The sequence below is a fragment of the Synchiropus splendidus genome, chromosome 5, assembly GCF_027744825.2.
Source record: "Synchiropus splendidus isolate RoL2022-P1 chromosome 5, RoL_Sspl_1.0, whole genome shotgun sequence".
Lineage (NCBI taxonomy): Eukaryota > Metazoa > Chordata > Actinopteri > Syngnathiformes > Callionymidae > Synchiropus > Synchiropus splendidus.
The window spans coordinates 1,995,586-2,016,915 of NC_071338.1; the positions used below are offsets into that span (position 1 = coordinate 1,995,586).

Below are 21,330 nucleotides of genomic sequence, written 5' to 3' on the forward strand. Positions count from 1 at the left end.
GAAATAGATATTACACTGCTATCAGACCCGAACTAAAGATCTTCTCACTGGTTACACTGACACCAGCTGTCTGAGGCAGTGGTTCATAAGTTGACGTGTTTATTTAGACTGACACAGGTTCGACAACAAAGATATCAACTGAATGTTAGAGTGCTCGTTTGGCGTGTGAAACGTAGCGGGATTTATGCCTTCTCTCGAGTTAACGGAGGTTTGGAACAGGTGAGTAATGACAACAATCTGTCTTTGAACAACATCAACAAACCATAATGATGGTAGTTTTCTGGGTGAAGACCAGGAATCCTGACCACTAGACCATATGGGACTTGTGGGAGTCTATGTCTATGTCTCTGTCTATGATCATGGGACAAGGGACCGTGTGGATATATTTATAATAATAATCATAATAACAGAAGTTGTTCACATATGTTCATGGAACGATGGTTAAGAGTTGGGGTCTCCAAATTGACACCTGATTGGTTAAACTGTGTGTGTTTGGTTGGTTGGAAAAAAAACCTGCAGCCCTTTCTGGGACAGTTTGGTGACCCCTGTTTGAGAGGATTGGTTTTATGGAGATCAACATCATGTCTGTCAGAGTGAGTACATGAATGATGTTTTTACTGCAAGATAAAACAGGTCTCGTCCCTGGGTGGGCTCAAACCACCAACCGTTCGGTTAAAAGCCGAACGCGCTAACCTATTGCGCCACGGAGACATGCTGATACAGAACAAATTGTGGATCTGTGAACAAAAATTTTTCCGTTTTCAAGGATTGAAGAATGTGCAGAAGGATTGTGTGATTGAAGTCAGTGATAGCGATGTGTTTTCAGCAAAGAGAGAGTGTGAAAGAAAGATGGTAGCAGTACTTTAGGGAATAAATGAATAAAGAGAATGAGAGCAAAAGGTTCCACCATTTCATCTTTGAATTGACCAACACGGTCTTCCACTTCTTTGTCACAAACCTCATTGAACCGATCGCATGGGCATTGTGTTGTCACATGGCTCGCATCACTTAGTCGTGTTGAAAAGCTTGTGTCCCAAAACAGTTGTACATAAATACCAATGGTGACAGTGAATTGCTCTGATGCTGAAATCTTGTCTCAGTGTTTTGCATTCAAATCTCTGTCAAGTGCCAGCACAAGGTCAGAAGCTCCAAGCTAATAGTCAACGCTGGTTGTCCTGGGCAAGAACCAGGAAAACGACAACCTATGGGACAGGGGTCCACCCAAAGGGGTTTATGGCTTGATCATGATCATGGTGACTGATCGATTGGAGCGTCCCGATGTGGTTCCCATACCAGGGGCCAAACAACGACACCATATGGGACGTACCTGGAATAAATGAGGAAGTTTAGGAAAAGGGTGATCACATCATTAACTGTCGCTAGGATTTGGAAGTGTAAAGCTGTCACAAAACAAGAGTAAAGTTTGTGATACTGTGCTTCAATATTTCAGATCATCTGTTCAGATGACCTACCCAGACGAGACACTGGAAAATTACGCCTGATGTTCCAGAATGCAACCGGATTCATCCAAAACCAACACAAACATTTCACTTTACCAGCTTTCTGAAACAGGTGTAGAGCTGTAACTACTTCAGGCTCCATGTTTGCAGTTTGGCTAGTCACAGCTTGGTGAGTCCATCCACTACTACATGCCTTTCCACCAAGCATTACAGGTTGGGATGCAGTCGAAAACTCAGGGAGAAGGTTAGGAATGAAGAAGGTCACAGAGAAGGTCACAGAGTTTTGTGTTTTGGCAGATTTAACTGGTGAAATTAGTTCAAAGTACTCACGATATGCTTTGCAGGTGAGTCAGCGATTTTGGCACAATTACAAATCATGATGAAAAAAATTAATGAAGAACTGAAGGAAATGAATGAAGGACATTCTACAATCTTTCGGACTTCTGAGTCAGTAGGAATCCAAAATAGGCAAAAGAGCGACAGAGAGGGGCGAGCAGGGCAGACATCACAACATTTAGAAAATGAAGCTCAAGTATTCCAACCCACATTCAGAACACTCACACTGCTATATTTTGGCTGATGCATCAATTTATGTACAGAGTGGAACTGAGTAGATACATATCTTGAGCTGACATGGACTTAAAAAAATAGAGAAGCTGAGGGGCCGAACTGAGTCGGCCAAAAACCTCATCTCACCGCATGTTTGTTCATCCGCTATTTTCGATTTCTCTTTGTGAAAGTGAATGTTCATTGACAGGAATCTGTGCAATGGTGTTCTTGTGTAAACTGTAGCTTCCTTCCAAGCAGTTGACCTGGGTTCAATTCTCAGGCTTAGCCAATTGTTTTTGCCATCTAACCATGGATGGCAGAATATTTGTGCCTCAACTGTCAACACCACAAATGTCCCATTAAGGCTGGACGCGGACGACCAACACGTAGGTCTCAATAGGATGAAACAGCCGAACGTGCTAACCAATTACGTAACAGAGACATGAGAATGATGATCTCTACAAAAAGAGAGACACTTTGAGAGCAGGAAAACATGTTCTGAAAACCATGGAAATGGAGTGATGGCTCAATTGAAGTTAGACAACACACTCTGCTGCTTCATAGATACACATCTTGGGAATAACAACTCTGCACTTGTGATCCAAAGTTATTGACGTGACGAGTTACATTGAACACAATAAGAAGCCCTCCAAGAGCAGAGTGTGAAAAATTAGTATAAGCTCATGCTGTTGCTCTCCACGGAAATCTTTAGTAAAAGGCGAAAGATATATATATACAATCTGAAGAGAAACATGAGTGAACTACTGACACTGAACCAGAGAAGGAGCTGTATTCTTCCACATCAACCTTTAACTCATGGTGTTGTTCAGCATTTCAACAAACCAGCAGTTCAAGACAATCCTCTGAACCATCGTTTCATTAACATCTGTGAACTGGTGACCGTCTTCTGTCGTCAGTGAGCTGTTTTGCACACATATGAGTGATCAGAACACAAAAGAGAATTTTCCCGTGTTCTGCACTCATCCATGCCACATTGTGCTGGTCTCGGTCACAAACATCATCCAAAACTGTCGTGATGTACAGGAAGAGGGGAAAATGGACACATATCGCTCCGTAGAAACATACCATAAATAAAGGTCGTGCTAGGAGTCATGTTGCAAAGCTTGTCCCACAAAACAGTTGAACGTAAATGAATGGGATGGAAATCCATATCACTTTTCAAAAAGACAGTGCGCCTTGTGAGGCTCGAACTCACCACCTTCAGATTACTAGACTGACGTGCTGCCTACTGCGCCAACGAGGCTTGGTTGCCCGTAGAAATGCAGCGTGACTCACCAATCCAACCAGGGTTGGTGGTTCCAGTCCACCCAAGGATGTGATCAGCTTGCAATTAAAATACAAGATTGCACTCACTGTTCCAGAGATGATGCCGATCTCCACGACACACATATCAATCTGTGTCAGAGGGTTCAAACTGATGCACAAGTGGCTCAGTGGGTGCAGATTTGTGTTCCAACCCTGGAAGCACATCGAAGTTAACCGATGAGGTGTCAGCATTTTTTTGTCTTCTAAAAGAAGAAGTGTGAAAAGTTGGGAAAAGTCAGTGAGGCACACAGTGGTTTTTGTTGACATCATATCTTCATATCTTATTGCTTAACAGGGCACACTATATATTGGCTGTGGAAACTACGCATGTCGTCGGCACATTAAACATAAATCTATATCATGAAGACTGTCATCAGTTGGTTGTGAGGCGTGACCTTGGCTGTGTCTCTCAAGCGACTCAGCGCTAGATGCTGAAACTACGTGTACTCAAAATGCAATAAAGGATCTGATCGCTCTCTGGGTGGACAACAAACAAAGAGGGAAGATGTCTTTGTATTCATCCAGTTTCTCTAAAACACACATATAGGTTTTCTGATCCTTGAAATGTCTCCTTGTGTCTCCTTGTACAACTTGTTCATCACCTTTGTGATCATGGTTCTTCTCCTGCTGTATAGAGAACATAAATAGGGCTCCTTGGTCGAGCAGTGTGATAATGGCTTGGGCTGCGAGAGGTTCCAGTCCTGGACGAGCCCATGATTATCATCTCAAGGTCACAGATGAGCCGCTCGGTTTTGGAACTTCTGTATCGGCCTTGTTTGAGATTAATCTTTCAGCTGTTACTATAATCCCCTTTCACCCCTCATTTCACTGCCACATCTGACATCTGACTCTCCTGGTGGCCCATTGCAGAGAATCACAAGAGGCAGCTCAGCAGTCTGAAGCATGAAGCAGGTGACCACAGAGCTGCTCAAAACACTGGAAACACATGGCCACGCTCTCATGCCTCTGACCACCTGTAGTTCATTGTTGAGTCCAATGAAAGATGAACTGTGTCATCTGTAAACACCAATGTCTCTCATTGATCCATTTGTTTATGCTCCATATATTTAGCGCATGAGCTTGATTTGTGCGTGTGTTGAGCGAGAGACAAAGACCAAATAACATATATTACAAACATAGCTGAGTCACCATCTATTTCAGGAATAGACTCTCAGTGATGAACACAATGTTCATGTTGTGGTACGTGATGTTTCAAAGGTCAATGTGATTCAAAGGCTTCGATCGGTGCTGAACATTGAAACTTTGCAGGTAAACTACTTTTACTATTTTGATACATTTCTTGTATGAATAATAATCTCAGCTCCAACTTCAGATGACTCACGCCTGTTTCAAAGGCGCGGTTTGGTGGCTCCTTCAAAAAGAATACACCTTTAATCTGCTTCCTTAATCTGCCTGTAATTTGGATCCGTTTCAATCAGGAAGATGGAATTGAGAAAGAAAGGCCTTGAATCCTTGCTGGAGAAACAGACACTGTTGTGACAAGTCCAACTCCAGCTTGCTATATGATAATATCACCTGAAATGTATGAATAATAAATCCAGCAACTGGCCGGTTAGCTCAGATGGTTAGAACGTGGTGCTAATAACGCCATGGTCATGGGTTCGATCCCCATACTGGCCACTGTAACATAAAGCTTTAAGGTATTTCTGTTATTTTATCCTGTACATGTGCAACTTCCCCCATTTCATCTGTTATTCAATGCTCATGCCTCAGTGAAGCTTCTCATAGAGGAAATGCCTCTCCTCTTCTGTATTTGCCTGACACCAGCCCCTGAGATCACATGCCTCATGCTCCACTGACTAACTGTTTTATTGACAGGATATTGCACATCCCAACCTTAAAACTGATCTGAATTCAGGCTAAATATGAAAGAAAACATATAGTGCTTTCTGGATCGCTTTTTTGTGTAGTAGTTCACTTCAAGTTTGACTTTTTTACTGTGTGTATTGGATGAGTATAAATGAATGAGTTCTTTTATTTTATATTTTGCAAATAAGGAGTTTGATATTGAACATTTCTTTTTGTGTAAAATGGCTTCACAGAAAAAAATCAAAATCAATCAAATGTCAACAAACTGAGTTGAACACAGCGTTGTTTTATTGCAGAGATGAATTATAATATGCAAGGACCTTTGCTCTGTTAAACAGGTGGGTGACTCTTGAACGAGCAGTTGTGGTGCACTGATAACTGTTTGTTCACAAAGGAGACGCTTCATCTGCGACAAAAACATGTGGTCTGTGCCAGTGGTCCTCTGGTCAGCTCCTGGAAGTGGACGGTCTCACCAACACTGAAGCAGTTGGTGATGAGTCTTCTGTTACAGAATTTCTGCAAAATATAAACCATACATGGATATGTAAACATATATATGTAGGTGATAATTTAAGAAAGTATATATCAACCATACAACAGCACATCAACTCACAGGACAAATAGATTTAACACAATGCATTTAACTGTTGTATTAAATGATCACCACAAAGTTGTGTAAACTGTTTGTGGTATGTTTCCACGGAGCGATATGTGTCCATTTTCCCCTCTTCCCGAACATCAGGAAAGTTGTGGATGATGTTTGCGACCGAGACCAGCACGATGTAGGATGGACGACTCCAGAACATGAGAAAATTCTCTTTTGTGTTCTGATCACTTATATGTGTGCAAAACAGGTCAATGACAACAGAAGACGATCACTAGTTCACAGATGTGATTGGAACGATGGTGCAGAGGATTGTCTTGAAGTGCTGGTTTGTTCAAAGGCTGAACACCACCATGAGTTAAAGGTTGATGTGGAAGAATACAAGTCTTTCTCTGGTTCAGTGTCAGTAGTTCACTCATGTTTCTCTTCAGATCGTATAAATCTTTCGCCTTTTACTAAAGATTTCCGTGTAGAAGAACAGCATGAGTATTTACTGATTTTTTGATGCCCAGCTCTTGTAGGGCTTCTTATTGTGTCCAATGAAACCCGATTGATTAACGACTTTGGATCACAAGTGCGTTGATGAGAGATGAGTTGTTATTCCCAAGATGTGTGTCGATGAAGCAGCAGAGTGTGTTGTTTAACTTCAATTGAGCATTCACTCCATTTCCATGGTTTTCAGAACATGTCTTCCTGCTCTCAAAGTGTCTCTCTTTTTGTAGAGATCCTCATTCTCATATCTCTGTGACGTAATTGGTCAGCACGTTTGGCTGTTGTGGGAAAGGCTGGTGGTTAGAGACCACAGGTGTTCGGTTGGTAATTTCACAGTGCTGTCAGCCCGTACGTTTGCCAGGGGACTGGAATCTTTTGATTTCTGCATTCAAAGGGTTTCACCCAATACTTTGAAGAGACTTCATGAAAAGATCAGACCCTGCCTTGAATTGTTGGACTGTCACAGCATACAGTCTGGTTGAACTCCAGTCAGCTGAATACCAATGAAGTCACACACACTCTGTTACGTGACGGTTCCACAGAGCGATTCCTGGTGGGCACAACATCACTTCGTGCGGCGTATTCCACCTCAAGGCACAACACTATTGTCATTTGACAGTTCTGCAGACTCAAAATGACCAAAGCATCCTAAACACACACCAACGTTATTGGTTGGACTTGAACCTATGTGGGTACAACCCAATGGATTTCTAGTCCATCGCCTTAACCACTCAGCCACAACAACACTGTTACTCAGCCACTTCATCAGGAATTTAGTTTTGGGTGAATTAGAAATCAGTTCATCACATCATCTCTTCCTCATCTTTCAAGCAACAATGATGATGGCTGCCTTTCAAGCACTTGACCTGGGTTCGATTCCCAGCCACTGCACGTAGCCCATTCCATTCACTCGTGATTCAAAGAACTGGTTTCTTCTGACCATTCACAAATCCACTGAAGGCACGAGTGATGAAGGCCATGGAACTGAAATCCATTGGGGATTTCCCCTGTAGCTTCGAGTCCTTCCAACAACGCAAGGCAGACATTGATTTTTATCCCATTGAGACCTATGTGTTGGTCGTCCGCGTCCAGCCTTAATGGGACATTTGTGGTGTTGACAGTTGAGGCACAAATATTCTGCCATCCATGGTTAGATGGCAAAAACAATTGGCAAAGCGTGAGAATTGAACCCAGGTCAACTGCTTGGAAGGAAGCTGCTGTTCACACAAGAACACCATTGCACAGATTCCTGTCAAGGAACCTTCACTTTCACAAATTGACAATAGCAGATTTTCAAACATGCGGTGAGATGAGGTTTTTGGCCGACTCAGTTCGGCTCCTCAGCTTCTCTATTTCTTTAAGTCCATGTCAGCTCAAGATATGTATCTACTCAGTTCCACTCTGTACATAAATTGATGCATCAGCCAAAATATAGCAGTGTGAGTGTTCTGAATGTGGGTGGGAATACTTGAGCTTCATGTTCTAAATGTTGTGATGTCTGCCCTCCTCGCCCCTCTCTGTCGCTCTTTTGCCTATTTTGGGTTCCTACTGACTCAGAAGTCTGAAACGTTGTAGAATTTCCTTCCTTCATTTCCTTCACTTCTTCATTAATTTTTTTCTTCGTGATTAGTAATTTTGCCAAAATCGCTGACTCACCCGCAAAGCACACAGTACTTTGAACTAATTTCACCAGTTAAGTCTGGCAAAACACAAAAATCTGTGACCTTCTCTGTGACCTTCTTCATTCCTAACCTTCTGCCTGAGATCGACACAGTTTTCAACTGCATCCCAACCTGTAATGCTTGGTGGAAAGGCATGTAGTAGTGGATGGACTCACCAAGCTGTGACTAGCCAAACTGCAAACATGGAGCCTGAAGTAGTTACAGCTCTACACTTGTTTCAGAAAGCTGGTGAAGTGAAAAGTTTGTGTTGGTTTTGGATGAAGCAGGTTGCATTCTGGAACACCAGGCGTAATTTTCCAGTGTCTCGTCTGGGTAGATCATCTGAACAGAAGATCTGAAATGTTGAAGCACTGGATCACAAACTTTACTCCAGTTTTATGACAGCTTTACACTTCCAAATCCTAGCTACAGTTAATGATGTGATCAACCTTTGCCTAAACTTCCTCATTTATTCCAGGTACGTCCCATATGGTGTCGTTGTTTGGCCCCTGGTATGGGAACCACATCGGGACGCTCCGATCGATCAGTCACCATGATCATGATCAAGCCATAAACCCCTTTGGGTGGACCAGGTTGTCGTATTCCTCGTTCTTGCCCAGGACAACCAGCGTTGACTATTAGCTTAGTGCTTCTGACCTTGTGCTGCCACTTTGACTTAACACGTGTAATAAGTGCTTTTGACAGAGATTTGAATGCAAAACACTGAGACAAGATTTCAGCATCAGAGCGATTCACTGTCACCATTGATATTTATGTACAACTGTTTTGGGACACAAGCTTTGCAACACTACTAAGTGATGCGAGCCATGTGACAACACAATGTCCATGTGATCGGTTCAATGAGGTTTGGGACAAAGAAGTGGAAGACAGTGTTGGTCGATGCAAAGGTGAAATGGTGGAACCTTTTGCTCTCCATCTCTTTATTCATTTATTCTCTAAAGCACTGCTACCATCTTTCTTTCACACTCTCTCTTCCCTGAAAAACACATTGCTATCACTGACTTAAATCACACAATCCTTCTGCACAATCTTCAAACCATGAAAACTGAAAAACTTTTGTTCACAGATCCACATTTTCTTGTGTATCAGCATGTCTCTGTGGCGCAATAGGTTAGCGCGTTCGGCTGTTAACCGAAAGGTTGGTGGTTCGAGCCCACCCAGGGACGAGACCTTTTTATCTTGCAATAAAAACTTCATTCATGTATTCACTCTGACAGACATGATGTTGATTGAAAAAAAAGACAATCCTCTTCAACAGGGGTCACCAAACTGTTCCAGAAAGGGCTGCAGGTTTTAGTTCCAACCAACCAAGCACACACAGTTTAAGCAATCAGGTGTCAATTTGGAGACCCCAACTCTTAACCATCGTTCCATGAACACATGTGAACCTGGGATCGTCTTCTGTTATTATGATTATTATTATAAATATAATATCCAGACAGACAGTCCCTTCTCCCATGATCATAGACATGGTTCATCATACCTGAAGCTGTGTATGCATGGTACTACTTGTGCTATTTGAGTGTTTTTACAGATATATTTGACAGTTGAAATCTGATCTGAACTGCTGAATGTGTTCCATTTTGCCGAAATCGCTGACTCATACAAGTCCTAAATGGTCTAGTGGTCAGGATTCCTGGTTTTCACCCAAGCGTCCCTGGTTCGACCCCCGTTATGGGAAAACTACCATCATTGTGGTCTGTTGATGTTGTTCAAATGCATTTCATCATCCACTTTCTAGAAGACAGCTTGTCAACTGGACCTTCTCCTGGTCCTCCAGAACCTCGCCAACAACATGACGTTCCTGTACAGGGCAGTGTTTGAACAGATGGAGTCGAGGAACGACTGTGTACCCAGGCGTAGATGTCACTTGCCGTATCCATGGATGCAGTCAGGATTCGCTCGTGTTCGCAAATGGAAGTGCACAACATATGGCTATCAAAAACAACCCTGAAAGAGGCGGACCCTAGTAGGAACACCGATCTCTGACGACACGCTTTTCGGTGCCAATGTTTGGGAGCTCCTGGAGAGGCCATAAAAAGTGTCAAAACCTCCAGGCCAGGCAGCGGGCTCCATCTACATCCAGTCGCTAGAAGAGAGGTCAGGTCCCACAGACCCCAGCCTTCCACATCCGCAACTTATTCATGTCCTCCACCTGCTGCTGTCTCCTTTTCTACCTTCTCAGGCAGAAGAAGCAGCCAGCCTGGGCCCCCAGCGTCAGGCCACTTCCTCTGCCTAGTCCTTCAATAAAATGTCTAAACGCTATTCCCTGACCCAGTGTGTTTATGCGTTGTCTGACGATTCAATTGCAGTTCCTCCCTGCCCTGAGTGCAGGGTGCGGACCGCTAACTCCATTGCCTGTGACATGGGTCTGACGTGTGCGGTTAACTCTGTCTCCCAAGACCTGAGCAAACCAACAACCAAGGAAGCAAGGCGTCTGGCCGCTACTCCCGTCTGTGCCTGGAGCTACCCAGCATACACCGGGTGGTCAATTTGCTTCGCATATACCCCAGAGCTCTGGATGTAACCCCAGACACGCTTTGTCAAGGATCTCGGCACGTTTCCCCTTGATAAATAAAGGGAAAGCTAAGCACACCTCGCCATGTATCCCTGCCCGCGCCTGGATGGAGAGGACGCTATGCATAGGATACACGCTTCAGTTCCGCCACCCACACACATTAGACGGGGTGCACAGCATGACAGTCTGATCTGATCAGGAACGGGTGTGCTTAGAACAAGAAATCCGCTCCCTTCTCGGGAAGCGAGCGATATTAAAGGTTCCTCAGGAGGAATGCAAAGCAGGATTTTACCTGGTGTATTTCCTCGTTCCAAAGAAATCAGGTGGCTTGAGACCCATCCCGGACCTTCGGAGGCGAAACACTCACATTGTAACACGTCCATCCAGAATGCTGACGGTCAGACAACTTCTCGAGTGTGTCAGACCAGGAGATTGGATGAGTTCTGCGAATCTACGTCTGACGTCTACTTCCACATCCCCACCTTCCCACTTCACAGGCGCTACCCGAGGTTCGTGGGAGGGGGAGACCACTTCCAGTTCAACCATTGTCTGGCTCCCAGGACCTTCTCCAAAGTAGTGGACACGGCGTTGGAGCCTCTCAGAAACTTAGGGTACAGAATTCTGACCTACTTCGACCACTGGTTCATTCTGCTGGGCAGTTGAATCTTAATTGTTAGGTCTCTGTGGACTTTGGTTCACGATAGTAATTTTAAACTTTAAAATTATTTTTAATTCAACAAACCTTTGATCATGACATTGGTGGAGTCTGAGTCTCTGGATTGGTGTTTGTTTTATGAGATGGAGTGGTCCTTATAGGGTTTCTGACGTGGTCGTCTGCCTTGGTTCATATCAACACATGCAGGTCTCCTGCTGCGCTGGTCCCTCGGCAAAACACTGTGGTGAAAATAGTTGGATATTGTATGGACTTCCGCTCTGGTATTGACACGGCGTCCTCTTCCGTGTCCATGATTAGGGTTCACTGATCGTGGACACACTCTCACATGCAGCGCTAATGCTACAACTCAGCATCAGTTAGGGACCATCAACAAATTCTAAAACGGTCGAAGTATTCGTGAAAACATCAAACATGCCAATGAAAGACAACCACTTTAGGAGGGAGAATTGTGAAAAGGTTTTTCATCACACCAGACAAGGGACAGTTTGTATAATGATTTCAAGAATAGAATATGAAATTACCATTTATTCACATTGTTTGTAATATTTCTTCAATCGTATCAAGGAAATGTGTCCAGATGAGTCCACAGTCAAAGTCAACTGTTGAGAGACGTGAGAAACTGCAGACAGACGGCTCAATTTAACCCCTGAATAAAGCTGGCAGAGCAGTCGGTCAGACACCAGCGGCTTGTACCAGAGACATGAAACATTGAATTTCTCACCTCGATACTTAGTTAACTATAATCAGACGTAAACAAATGATGATGTTGGAGACAAAGTCCACTGATAAGTTTCATCTTAAACAGTTTCAAGAGAGACTGTCGTGTGTCCAACACATGGAAGAGAATGAAAATGTATTTATCATGATAATGATTGTAATCGCTGAAATGACAACATTTATCATGATTTTCTCCTCCATATCTCCCATCCCTACCTGATACTGAGCAGCTCATCCGTGACCTTGAGATGATCATCATGGTCCTTAACCAATTAGCCTCTATCAGAATCCTGTGCATGATTTTCCATGCTATTATGTATTTGAAATATAAGCAACAAATCACAGGTGATATGGGGCAATGTGCTGACAGAGGCTGCAGAGAAACTGGAGCTCTAAAAGCATTCTCTCAGATGGGGCTCATCCAGGACTCGAAGCAGGTACCTCTCGCTCCCGAACATTGTGTAGCTGATCAATATCTCTTAGAGTAAGCAGGTTTGGAAACACGTTTCTTACTCAACAGAAGATGCCATCTCAGCACATTTCTGTCACACAAGCGCAGATGAGACAAGTTACGTAGCATGCGTCGCACAAATATTCTTCTCACTTTTTTTTTTTTTTTTTAAATATTTTTATTCATTTATATCAGCCACAATAATAATCATATAAATGCACATACACATTGAAGATCTTGGCCGTGTGACAACAAAACCCAACTATTATTTATGTAACCTAAAAAAAAAAAAAAAAAAAAAAAGAAGAAAAAAAGAAACAAAATACAGAATTAAAAAAAAATTAAAAATGAAAAAAAAAACAGTAAATAACAATCATTTGTTTACTTAACGTACAATGTCCGTCTTGTACATATAGTTGCATGTAACAAGCATCAAGTTGCAAAGGGCAAGAGGATCTTTTAACATCAGTCACATTAGTCTAGATTTCCATGTTTGAGATATTCAAGAAATGAACCCCAGATCCCTTTGAAAACACTTTCCTTCCCTTTGATCAAAAAAGACATCTTTTCCATGGCACACAGGAGGTCAGTTCAGTTAACCAGTTTTGAATACTTGGAGGATTTACACATTTCCACTTCAGTGCGATCATGCGCTTCGCTTCCGAAAAACAAAGATCCATACATATCCGTTGACATTTGGTGTAGTTATTTCCTGCAGGATAAATACCCAATAAAAACATTTTAGCATCAAATTTGATTTGTGTACATAGGATCTCTTCAGTCTTACATTTGACATCAAACCAGAACTTATTAATGTGGGCACATTGCCAGACACAATGAAAAAAAGTTCCCTTATGTTGACCACATTTAAAACATAAATCAGGAATATTCCCATTGAATCTATTGAGTTTTTCTGGAGTGACATATGTACGCATGAGCCAATTGTATTGCAATATCCTGAGGCGACTGTTAATTGTGCGAGTTTGGGCTTTTTCACAGGCTGAATGCCATTCATCCAGTGACACCTCCTCTTGCAAATCATTCCTCCAAGATAGAAGTTTAGCTTCACAGGACTCTGGGGAACCATCTACCAGAAGATCATAAAATCTAGAGATGAGTTTTTTCCCCCAGCAATCATTGGTCATAGCTTCTTCTATTAATGTGCTTGAGGGAAGGGCTAAAGATTGTTTCTGGTTAACTTGAATAAAGTTCCGAATTTGTAGAAATTTAAAGAAGTGATTTTGGGGAATATTAAATTTAGTTTTAAGCTCTCCAAATGACATCAATTTGTTATCACTATTTCTATAGAGATCTTTTAGTTTTTGTAATCCTTGGTTAGCCCAGAACTGAAAACCAATGTCTGACTTACCTGGGATAAATTCTTCATTTCCCCAAATAGGGCTAAAGCCAGATAGTGAGCTAGTTTCCCCCAAGTATTTCCTAACTTCATGCCATACTTTCACCATGTTTTTGGTTATTGGATTTGATGTTCTTCTTAAAAGTTTTGAAGGACTTGAAGAATACAGGTATAAAGGAAAACCCAAATTTAAAGATATGGATTCCATTTCTACCCAAACAGGAGGATTTTCTTTTGAAAAATAGAACATGATGGTTCTTAACTGTGAAGCCCAGTAATACCAAAGAGGGTTTGGACACTGAAGCCCACCTCTGTCATATGGCAAATACAAAAGTGACAAACGGGACCTGGGTCGTCTGTTATTCCAAAGAAACTTTAGAAATATTTTTCTTAACATAGAGAATAGATTTGAAGGAGGTGGAAGAGGTATGTTCTGGAACAAGTATAACAGTTTAGGAAGTACATTCATTTTTAGGATATTTATCCTTCCGGACAAAGATATTGGCAGAGAGGTCCACCTGTTGGTTGAATTTGTGATTTCGTCCACTACTAATTTGTAGTTTGATTGGACAACATCAAACACATTTGACTGAATTTTTATTCCCATGTATGTAAACTGATCGACCAATTGAAATTCACCTTTTTGTTGTGTGTAGTTAGACCTTTCTTTAGAGTTCAGCAACATCAGCGATGACTGAGAAGCTACCAAATGTATTTATGATTTTATTCAAGGTTGATAGAGATATTTCCAAATTGGTGAGAAAAACTATTATATTGTCCGCAAATAAAGCAATACGGTGGTCTGTTTTACCCATAATAATTCCATTCAACTGTGGGTGGGCCCTGACGGCCAAAGCCAAAGGTTCTATGGCAAGCGTGAATAGCAATGGTGAAAGAGGGCAACCTTGTCGGCATCCTCTCTCAATCCCTATTGGTTTTGATATTGTATTGTTTGTAAGAATTTCTGCCTTTGGATCTGTGTACAACAATTTTACCCACTTTATGAAAACCTGTCCAAAACCAAAGCGTTTAAGTATGTCAAACAAATAAGACCATTCGACCCTGTCGAATGCTTTTTCTGCATCAAGTGATAAGAATGCAGTGTCTGGTCTCTCTCTCTGACTATAGAGTATATTCAGCACTCTCCTAACATTGTGAAATCCCTGTCGACCCTTAATAAACCCGTTTTGATCATTATTAATAATACCCGGTAAAACCACTACTAATCGCTTCGCAAGAGCTTTACACAATATTTTAACATCTGCATTCAGAAGGCTGATTGGTCTAAAATTTTCACATTTATTATTAGGCTTTCCAGGCTTTGGAAGTAATATAATCATGGCTTCTTTGAGTGATGTTGGGAGCATGCCATTTTGAAATGACCCCAATATCATGTCAAACAGAGGGGGCAACAGTTGAGTTTTAAACTTCTTGTAAATATCCAATGGCAGACCGTCAGGACCTGCTGCTTTACCAGATTTCATATTGTCTATTGCATTGGCCAATTCTTCAATTGTCAGTTCAGTCTCCAGCCCTTCTCTAACCTTGTCAGGGATATAAGGTATGTCAATGCCATCTAAAAATATTTTTTGATTATGCTAATTTAAATTTGATTCAGATTTATACAAATTCTTAAAAAAGTTTGAAAAGCTTACATTACTTTCACTTGGATCAATGATATTATTTCCATCTTTATCAATTATGGATGTTACTGCTCTCTCTGTCTGTAATTGTCTAATTCTCCAAGCTAAAAGTTTACCAGGTTTTTCTCCTTGGTCATAGAAAGTTTGTTTTAGTCTCAATAAGTTGGCGAGAGCTTTGGAGGAAGATATTTCCATGTATTGTGCTCTCAAAACCTGAAGTTCCCGCTCAATTTCACAGTTTGGGTTTTCAAAGAGTTTCTTTTCGTATGCTTTTATCCTGGATTCTAATGACAATAATTTTTGCTGTGATTTCCTTGATTTAGATGAAGTAAAGCTTATAATCTGGCCTCTGATAAAAGCTTTAAAAGCCTCCCATCTGACCGCAGCCGAGGTTTCTTTTCTGTTTGTCTCAAAGAAGAAATCTATTTGCTCACCAATGTATTCTATAAATTCTGTGTCCAATAACCATTTCTGCTGGAATCTCCATCTCGTCCTTTCCATATGTGTTTGTAAGTCCGAATACGATAGTGATACTGCAGCATGATCAGAAATTACAATACCACTGTAATCGCATTCTGTAACCTTGCTGGCCAATTGTGCAGATACCAAAAAATAGTCAATACGTGAATATGATTTATATGAACTTGAGTAACATGAATATATTTTACCATCTGGATTCAACTCTCTCCAAATGTCCCTGAGGCCTAAATCTTCCATAAAGTTTTGTATTACTGCTCTACTTCTTGAATGTGATTTATCCTTACCAGATAATCGGTCAAACACTGGGTTCAGTACGCAGTTAAAATCACCTGCGATAATGAAATTTCCTGGTAATGTAGAAAGTGTGTAAAATAAGTCCTTAAAGAAATTTGGATCATCATTGTTGGGAGCACATATATTAACCAAGTTTAAACATTCTGTTAGAAGTGAACCCTGAATAACTAAATATCTCCCAGATTTGTTTTTTATAGTATTTGTAACATGGTAAGGCACAGATTTATGAATTAAAATCATAACACCCCGAGCACAAGTAGAGAAAGATGATGAATATACAGAGCCTCTCCACCTCCTTCCTATCCTAATCTCACTCTCATCTTGCATATGTGTTTCCTGCAGAAAAACAATCTTCGATTTCAAGATTTTTAATCTATTCATAACTTGTTTGATTTTTTTAAGTTTTTTCAACCCTCTGCAGTTCCACGATGAAAATTTAACCTCCACCCCCTGCACCATTAATGTTAATGTTCTTCAATATAAACAGACGGACATGTGTTGTGTCATGAAAGGAAAATGGACGCTTTAAACTGCAACAGAAATGAAAACTGAACACAAAAACCCCCAACAAACCCCCCAAAATAGTATCCCCACCCCTTATTCAAAAAAACTCCCCTCACCGCAAACATCATGAGCATGACAATATATGTGTCAACTTAACCTACGGATCGCCACTCTATTAGTTATATCCCATTTTTATCAGGACCACTGTAAGTTTAAACATAAAAAGGCACTCAAGTGTGATGAACTACTGTCTTTCTTTTGAACTTGTCTTGGTTTATTCTCTCTGGAACTCCACAAGTTTGTCTCTGGCTCTTTTGGCTGCACTGCTGCCACTCTTACGTGCACCCTGTGTCTGCTGCCAGCCAATCAGCTCGCGGAGTCTCGCGCCCGGGCTGTCGTCATCTCCTCTGTCTGCTGGCTCGTCCACGCAGAAGCCTCTCCTCTTCATCTCTCGCCGGACGTCCTCCGGGCTGGTGTATGTGCGAACTCCAGAGTCCCAGTGAATCCGCAAGTTGGTGTATGGAGATTGAAAGCGAACCCCATTCTCCTTCAAAATTCTCTTGAACTCGTTGTACTCTCGACGTCTCTTCACAATCGCTGTGGCATAATCATGGTCAAAATACAGGGGTTTGTTCCCTCGCTGTATCTTTCCCCGTTTCCAAGCTTCATGCAAAACCATCTCCTTAGTTGTGAACTCCAGAAAGCACACGATGATAGCTCTGGGTTGCTTCTCCGGTGGAGGTTTGGGACCCGGCGCCCGGTGAGCCCGTTGGATTTTCAGCTCCGTTTCCTCCGGCAGTGACAGTGTAGTTTTCAGGAGCGTCTCCACAAATTGTGCCATCGAACTCCCCTCCTCTCCTTCTCCGAGGCTGAAAATGCGTATGTTATTCCTTCTAGAGCGGGACTCCAAGTCAACCAGCTTCTTTTCCATGTTGTTCTGATACTCCCGACAGGTAGCGATAACTTCAGTCGCCTCGATGCACCACTGTTCCAGCCGCTCGATTCGAGTCTCCGCCTCATTAACCCGACCAGCGAGATTCTGAAGTTCCGCCGTCAAACTGTCCAACTTACAGTTTATTTCTTGTCCCAAGAGAGAAAGCTCATGCCGTAAACCTTCATTGTCAGACTTGAGGTCGTCTTTTAGTTCTTTTATTGCCCCGACGATATCCTCCGGCGGCAACCGCCCGCTAGCTTCTCCAGAACATTTAGCTTGATTAGCCGAAACGTTAGCTTTTCCAGCCGGAGCGCTTTTATCTTGAGATTTGGGCATCTTTATTTTTCGTCTTTGGTCCGATTAGATTCCTTACCCCCTTACTCACGCTTTGATGCTGAAATACTAGTCTGTTACGAGTTGGTTGGAGGGAAAGAAGTTAAATTGAGTCAGCGATCCGAACACGTGTTAATGGCGTCTAACTACGCCATTAACACGGCCGGAAGTCCTTCTTCTCACTTTTTACTTCCATGTCAAGAACGACAGATAAAAACAGGTCGAGCTACCCAGGAGTCGAACCTGGAATCTCCTGATCCGTAGTGAGGGACGTTATCCATTGCACCACTAGCCCAGTGTTCTTGCTCAATTCCATGTGAACTGACTCAGATGCCTCACAACATTCCAATGCAGTTCAACCCCAGTGCCAGAATGAAAAGATACTTTCTGTGCTTGAATCCTAAAAGCCTTGGGTGAACCACCCAATCATGAATCATGAATGTGTACACTCCTCCAGACTCTGCCTAGTTCAATGTCATAATGCCATCAGAAGTTCCCCTATTGAGCAGGAATCATGCTAACGGTTGCTAACATGGAGGTAATGTCGTCTCCTAAAACCAACAAGTCACGTCTTCCAATCTCCTTGAGGGACCTAACGATGAAAATGACCTGGTTCAAGGAAGTTGAGGTGTCGCCGTGAGTTACAAAACACAGCTGATATCAGGTTTGTCATGTGCTTACACATCACATTTCCCTAGGAGCCTGGATAGCTCAGTTGGTAGAGCATCAGACTTTTAATCTGAGGGTCCAGGGTTCAAGTCCTTGTTCAGGCGATGCTTTGTCGCTGGCTAAGTTGGCCAGTTTAACTGGTTGCAAAAGGACTTGGTTCAGGCTCTGATACTGTGACTCACTGATTGCGTCTTGGAGAATCAGATGGGTAGAATAAAACGCAGAAAGTTCCAATAACACTACCTCATTTTATCATTATTTTTTATTACATGTATTTATATAAGACAGACGTGGTACACACAAGCCTCTTTGGCACAGTAGGCAGCGCGTCAGTCTCATGATCTGAAGGTTATGAATTTGAGCCTCACTGACTTTTTGAAAAGTGATATGGGTTTCCATTCCATTCATTTACGTTCAACTGTTTTGGAGGACAAGCTTTGCAGCATGACTCCAAATCTTCAGTCATTGACCTCTTTAAATATTAACCATGTCATATTCGCATTTCTGTTTTTACACTCTTGTCTTGTATTGTTGAATATACTGTATTATTGCGATGATTCTAATGTATATGGGGAAGTGTTTTTTTTTTGATTATAAAAACATCGTACAGCAGGCTTTTCTGAGCTCCCACCCATCAGTCCACCTGTAGCACGAGTGACGTGTCAGCTGGTCAATACTGTTGTTTTACAAAATGTTCAACAAAACAACAAACTCCTTTTTATACCTGGCTAACATTCACCAGTTCATTCAATTTTCTACTATGGTTAAATAAAAGAGTGAAATCAGCCGGTATGACTCACAATATTTAGGATCTTTATCTTTCTTATTTGAGATTCTCCCACTCTGAAATGACTCCTCAAACATCCTCAATAGAACGGGTGAGAGCTTTTCCTTAAACTTTGTCACAGAACGCTGCTGTGAAGCCACTGGGGCCAGAGACCTCACCGCTCTGCATTGATAATTGCTGCTTGGATTCCCATCACTTCAATTCACCCACATATGTCTAACACAGTGAGTTGATGTCTTTGTTGAAGAACCTGCTGTAAGAATAAACACATTAGAGCCAACTTGACTGACTGAGACAGGTTGTGTCAGCTGATGTGATTTCTATTAACATTGACCAGTTACTGCCAGTGTTCATTTAAAAGAAAAAAAAAACATGTTGAGCCTCAACCAGGTTCTTACATTGCTGCAAAGATTTTCAAGCTTTTAAGGCTGTGATGTGCAATATCCTGTTCTTAAAACAGTGGGTCAGTCGAGCATGAGGCATGTGATCTCAGGGGCTGGTGTCAGGCAAATACAGAAGAGGAGAGGCATTTCCTCTATGAGGAGCTTCACTGAGGGATGAGCATTGAGCTGTTGATTTCCAGACATGAAAGGGGGGAAGTTTCACATATATAGGGGTTGGACAAAATAATAACAACTTAAAGCTTTATGTAATAGTGGCCAGTATGGGGAACGAACCCATGGCCTTGGCGCTTTTAGCAACACGCTCTAACCATTTGAGCTAACCAGCCAGTTGCAGGAGTTATTGTATTGCTGTTCTGGAGATAAGGAGAGGAGCGAGGGAACAAGTTGAACAAAGGACCTTCGATGTTGAAGTCCTGCATAAATGAAGAAGAGACAGATCACCACTGAAGTTGACAGATGACGAAGGAGAAGCACTATTTCTTTCTTTTCATACATTTCAGGTGATATTATCATGTGGTCTTTCAAGGCAAGCAAGCTCGAGTTGGACTCAGCACAACAGTGACTGTTTCTCCAGCAAGGATTCAATGCCTTTCTTTCTCAATTCCATCTTGCTGGTTGAAATGAATCCCAAATTACAGGCACAATTGGTGAAACCCCAGCTTCCTTGTGTTGAAGGAGCACTGCAGACGTGCTGTGCATCAGGCTAAATCCACTCCGAGCCACACATTTCCCGTCTAAACATTTTCTGAGCCGGTTTCAGAAAAGAATGGGCCACCTGGAGAATCAGATGTCAGATGTGGCGGTGTAAACTTGGGGCGTATTTTAAACTGACATTGACTGTGGTTACATGCAGAGAGTAGCGCGAATAAGGCAATAGCTTGATTCAGCCAACAAGTCGGACTGCGGCAAGTCCCTAAGGTTCCTATGACAGTCGAGGAAGAGCGATTGAAGCTGACAGGTAGCGAGAAGCTGTTTCAGGCTGTTTTATTGAACTCTGTTGACAGCGATCGTGCTGACTAGTTTAACTAGTTTAACTTCAGAGGTCCAGAATCAGTACGTCAGAGCGATGGTTCAACAGTGTCATCATCATCACCCCACTTCCTTCCTGTTCACTAAAAAGAATGGTAGTTTGAGCCCACGCAGGGACGTGCTGAGGTTACAACCGCACGGAGCCTCACGATTCCCATCCAGACAAACTGTGCCAGTTCCTGTTAAAACGGATCCCTTTTGCCATCTATGGGGATTCACTGTAAAGGTTTGGAAACAATGTAGTTCATTTGCCAGGACTGTGGAGGTGCCATAATGCTCTCGCCACAAATAGGAAGACAACACGGCACATTGACAAATGAAAGAATTTGGAGTGTTTTTAGCAGCACTTCCAGCAAAGTTTCAGTTAAGCACCATTCTTAGACGTTGACTCACATTAAATGTTGAAAGATAACGTGATGCATCAGAGTCTTGTGCATGATTTTTGATGCTATTATTGATTTGAAAAGTTACCACCAAATTATCTGCGATATTGGGCAATGCACTGGCAGAGGGGGCACAGAAACCTGAGCTCTAAAAGCATTGTCTGACAGAGGGCTCATCCGGGACTCCAACCCGGGACCTCTCGCATCC

General features: G+C 42.2%; 6 non-coding genes across 6 annotated transcripts; 4 read left to right on the plus strand and 2 right to left on the minus strand.

The window, feature by feature from the left end:
* Positions 1 to 637: 637 nt before the first annotated feature.
* trnak-uuu (transfer RNA lysine (anticodon UUU)) lies at positions 638 to 711 on the minus strand. Its single transcript has one exon. It is a non-coding gene; the product is annotated as a tRNA-Lys (tRNA).
* A 1,942-nt stretch (positions 712 to 2,653) lies between these two features.
* Positions 2,654 to 2,768, minus strand: LOC128759812 (U5 spliceosomal RNA). Its single transcript, XR_008414728.1, has one exon. It is a non-coding gene; the product is annotated as a U5 spliceosomal RNA (small nuclear RNA).
* A 2,134-nt stretch (positions 2,769 to 4,902) lies between these two features.
* trnai-aau (transfer RNA isoleucine (anticodon AAU)) lies at positions 4,903 to 4,976 on the plus strand. Its single transcript has one exon. It is a non-coding gene; the product is annotated as a tRNA-Ile (tRNA).
* A 1,204-nt stretch (positions 4,977 to 6,180) lies between these two features.
* LOC128759810 (U5 spliceosomal RNA) lies at positions 6,181 to 6,294 on the plus strand. The gene has a single exon (XR_008414726.1). It is a non-coding gene; the product is annotated as a U5 spliceosomal RNA (small nuclear RNA).
* A 2,741-nt stretch (positions 6,295 to 9,035) lies between these two features.
* On the plus strand, positions 9,036 to 9,109 carry trnan-guu (transfer RNA asparagine (anticodon GUU)). The gene has a single exon. It is a non-coding gene; the product is annotated as a tRNA-Asn (tRNA).
* Positions 9,110 to 18,550: 9,441 nt separating this feature from the next.
* trnak-uuu (transfer RNA lysine (anticodon UUU)) lies at positions 18,551 to 18,623 on the plus strand. Its single transcript has one exon. It is a non-coding gene; the product is annotated as a tRNA-Lys (tRNA).
* Positions 18,624 to 21,330: the final 2,707 nt, after the last annotated feature.